Consider the following 5,156-nt stretch of genomic DNA (forward strand, 5'->3'; position numbering starts at 1 on the left):
TCATTATTGTTCTTTACAACATTCTTTTTATGTTGTATTATTTTATTTTATTTTATTTTCTGCAGTGCTGGGGATTAAACCCAGGGCCTCACACATGCTAGGTGAACCACACACTGAGTCACACACCCCAGCTCTTCACAGCATTCTCAATGAGTTCCTAGCAGATGTTTCATGAAATAGTTCTCATTTTACATTTATGTGGTGCTTTCTTATGAGCAGATTGAGGTTATATATTCATGGGAGACACCACAGTGGTGGGCTGCCCTTTCAACTGCATCTATCAGGGTCTTATTCCAGGTGATGCTAACCTTGATCATTTTGGTGAAGGTGGTGACTACCATGTTTTTTAATTACTGGAAAGTTACTTTGTTTCCTTTTGTAAATAGAAAAATATTCAGGGGCTGATACTTTGAAGCTAACAAATATCCATTATTTCCATAAACTTTTGCCCCACTAGTTTATGCAAGCATAAATTGATGACTATTCCTTTAGCAATTTTTATCAATGTTATAGTGTCCTAAAGATGATTTTCTATTTCCTCCTTTCCTTTTACACTTATTAATTGGATTTTTCTGTAAGGAGTTGTCCTTTCTCCACCATTGATTTAATTTATTCAATTATTTATTTTATATCAATATGAACTTATTTGTTTCATAATCCAATATCTTATCTTATTGTTGAAACTGTTCCAGCTTCGATTGCTGAGAGCTCTTTTAGGCTGCTGGCTCCTGTGTCCTTTCAGTGTGTCCCACCCCCAATTCTTTTTTTTTTTTTTTTGAAACTTTCTTGCTGTTCAGTATCATCATATTCTCTAGACTCATCTTGTATTATTCCTGCCCCAGACCAAGACTCAGAGACTTTTCCAAGAAGCTGGGTAGATGTTTTGAACTATAGTGGTGCATATTTAAAACCTTCTACTCTCACCCAGAGAATGAGAACAGAGTCAGAAAAGAAGGAGCTGGAAGGACCTAAGGAGAAGACCAACCTTCAGAGATTTGGTAGAGAAGGGTTGAGAGCCAACGAAGGAGAAAAAGGGAATTCTCAGAAAAGTGGAAGGAAACTCCAAGCATGGTTTCCACAAGGTAGGAGACACCCTTCAGCTTTACCCTCCGGGTGCCCCATGAAGACCCCCACCTGATCCTTGTTGCCTTCTCTCAGGTTCCCTCATCAGGAAAATGGGAACCTTCCAGCCAGATATTCCTGTTGTTCTGGGCTAACCAAATCCCTGATTCTGGCCAGACTGCAGCCACAGGGACATGTTCAGCCTGTGGGCTTTAGACCTCTGCCCTCCAGCTGCAATGTCTTCTCCACTTCCCTACAGCCAAATCCTACTCCTCTTTCCAAAGCCAGGGCAAGTCACAGCTTGTCCCTGAACTTTTCCCCAAACTCCCAACCAACAATTATCCTTTGCTTTTTATAAACTCCATGGTTCTAACTCTTCAACCAATTGTGTACTTGGATGACAGTCTTTAAAAATTTTTTTTTCTATTTGTTTCATATTATTTATTCCCCAGCAATACTATATAGCTCCTTTAGGTCAGTCAGGGCCATACCTCATACTCTCTGGAATGCTTGGTAGTTGTTTATATCTAGCTATTATAAGAAATTTAACACATAGATGTCAGTTTAACATTTACATCAATGATTCAACCTCTGTAGATAGTCATCAAAGAAACAGTTGCATACTGGGAAGATTCTGGGAGCTATCTTATCTATGCAAGAATGTTAAAAAACTACTCCTTACGATACAAAGTTGGAATAGCTATGCAAATGGTTTATGTCTCTGGTGGTATACTGAGAAAATGTAACCCAGAGTCAGGACAATTACTTCTCACCAGGAAATAATCCATCAGGATGTTCACAGTTTAGCTATTAATCAAGTCACCAAAATATGTCACAGGAACATTTCTTGCTTTGCTTTAGAAAAATTACCTGATTTATTTTTATTTTTAAAATCAATTATCTATTATAGAATTATTAGTATACAAAGTTACTGACTTTTCAAAGGACAACTGGGAACGTATTTATGGAATTCATTTTTTAAACAAATTATTAAAAAGCCTGGCTTGGTGACGCACACCTGTAATCCTAGGAGGCTGAGGCAGAAGGATCCCAAGTTCAAGGCCAGCCTGGGCAACTTAGTGAGACTTAGTGAGACTCTGTCTTAAAAAAAAACAAAACACACACACACACACACACACACACACACACACACACACACGTGTTGGGGATGTAGTTCAGTGGTAAAGCACCCCTGGATTCCATCCCTAGTACCACAAATCAGTTAAATATTGTTTTCCTTATTAGAAACACAATGGTTATTTGTTGAAGGGTCAAGAAAATATAGGTAAGCAAAAGGAAAATAATCCCATAATCCCAAAACCCCAAACCTTATACTATTAACATTTTATTGTATTATATACTATTGTATGAATATAGGGTATGTGTGTGCATGTGTATGTGTGTGAAATGATTTTATACAAATGATTTTGACTTACCTTTTTGACTTCAAGTTTACTGTTTTCTCACATACTTTAATATTTTTCTACACTATCTCTTTGTGACAGTGAAATAAATTTTAGATTAGATGCATCATAATTTATTAAACTAGTCTCTATGTTTGGACATCAGGGTGCTTCCTAATTTCCTCCAATATGTGCTATGCTGAGATCAAAGTTCTTATGCTTAATTGTGAACACACTCATAATTACTTCCTTAGCATAAGCTCCTGAAATTGAATATCTCTGTAAAATAGAGCTTCATACAGCTTAAGATTTTTGTTTTGTTTTGTTTTTTTAATGACCAGTGTCCACCTGCCACCAAAAGGTGTGCCAATCTACCACCCCAACCACTGGCAGTTAGAATAATTTTCAAACAATGTATCATTTTATATTTTCAAAGGAACCATACATCCCTCTAGAGTCTCTGAAAAGATGATAAAATAAAGTTACATTTTCTTTTTTCTATTATGGGATGCCCTTTTCCCCTACAACTTTTATTAATTTTTCAGTATTTTGCTTCCTGATATAAAAAATGCAAAACAACACGCATTACTTAGTGTGAGTTGCAAAGAAAGCACAAGGTCATCTGAAGGCATGCAGTCCAAGGGAACATGGATGCAACTAAGAACAAAAACACAATGTATTAATCAGACCTCTACTTATAAATTTCTTGCCAAAATAATTATTTTTAAGTAAGTTTTCCTGCCTTCTTTGGTATTAGTAGTGTATTTGCATGAAATATAATATCTAGGACTTTTTTTGAGATTTGCCAATTTTTCTTATAAGAAGAATCAGGATCAGTTAACACTTGTATGTGTACAAACTCATGATCGAGAACTGTTACACGTTAAGTAAGAAATAATGATGTTTCCCAACAGAAGTATGATCATTAGTTATTTATTGGTATTTGTATTTATCTACACACTCAGCTTTACACAAAGAATTTGAGACATCATATTTCCATTTTAAATAAGAACAACAAATAGAATAAGAGGTCAAGCCTATTATTTCAAACAAACCAAAAAGTTCTAGAAAAGGAGAAATACAAACACGTCAATATATGAGCAGTGCTTGAATTTTGAACTTGGTTTCATCAATCACTGGCTTCTACTTGAGATGTAAGTCTTCATCACTAACACACATATCAGATGATTTCATATAAAACATGAAAATCACAATTTAATAATTCACAATTATTAATATTTACTTCAAGAGAACAATGAACACAAGTACTGAAAAGAAACAATTAGTAGTGTCTATACTTTAACCTTTCTATAGATAAAATCAGAATAATAATGTAGGTTAAGACTACTTTCAAACAACTTTTCAAACAACTGATCAGTCTGCAGTTTAAAAATGTAGCCCACTGGGCTGGGGTTGTGGCACAGTGGTAGAGCACTTGCCTAGCATGTGTGAGGCACTGGGTTCAATCCTCAGCAACACATATAAATAAGTGAACAAAATAAATGTCTCTTAACATCTAAAAGATACTTAGAAAAAAAAATGTAGCCCACTTTCCCCATCAGGCCTGTAAAGGTGGAAGTTAAAATCAGTCCACTTTTTTTTTCCCCCTACTTGCCTAGCATCAATCATGGGTGACTGAATTTCCACAAGTTTGCTTTAAATTGAACAGTCCTTTAAACTAATATTGTATTCTTAAAGGGAGATGAAGTTGGCATCTAAGAAAAAAGAAACACTTTATTGATCCCCAAAGAGACTTTAAGAAAGCCAAAGATCACATAAGCAGTCTGTTTGGCAGCAGCAATAGCGTAAGGAAAAGCTATTACTAAACACGGCAGTGCCCACCAGGATGCAGGGATCTGCACACATAATCTCATTTTGTTATTTGCAATATTATTTTTGTTTTCTGCAAATTGGACAATAAGTATTTGGTAAGACAAGCAATGTTCTCTTAAACAAAGAAATAGTCGGTAAAAGAACTGATAAGAGATTAGCAAAGTCAGGGCTGCTCTGGTCCAGTCCATCACAATATTAATGAATCACATATGACTGCCAGAGTGCCTACAGGACCACTGAGCAAGACTCGGGCTGCTGGAAAAATGTCTCACAGTTGAGATGCTGACAGCGACTGTAAATGCGTAGTTTTACCTTGGAAGCGTCTAATAATGTGGAGCAAAAACACACATACACAATAATTCTTTATTCTCTCATTGCAATGTTCCAACTCTAAAATGTATGTATTTTTTTAATTGAAATGAGTTGTCTTTTTGATACAAGAACATTATTTTTCTAGTTTAAATTTTTAGAATACGTTTTTTTTGTTGTTCTGTAGATGAAGAATGTACCTTGAAGAAGTGACTTATCATTTTCCAAAAACCATAATCATTAGAAACTTTTGAAGGAGGGAACAGATACAAGTAGATGAACTCTGCAACTCAGTATTTGAGAACTGTAGATCCTCATTAATAGAAATTGGTGAATTTTTCCTCTCTGGGAGAGGATATGACTGGATACAGTGAACTGCCTAGAGTTAAAATTAAACCTTCAAAAGCAGATTCACACTGGGCACAGTGGCACATGCCTGTAATCCCAGCAGTTTGGGAGGCTGAGATAGGAGGATGGTAAGTTCCAGGCCAGCCTCAGCAACTTAGTGAGACCCTGTCTCAAAAAAAAAAAAAAAAAAAAGGTGGGGGT

The sequence above is a fragment of the Sciurus carolinensis genome, chromosome 17 (assembly GCF_902686445.1).
Source record: "Sciurus carolinensis chromosome 17, mSciCar1.2, whole genome shotgun sequence".
Taxonomy (NCBI): Eukaryota; Metazoa; Chordata; class Mammalia; order Rodentia; family Sciuridae; genus Sciurus; species Sciurus carolinensis.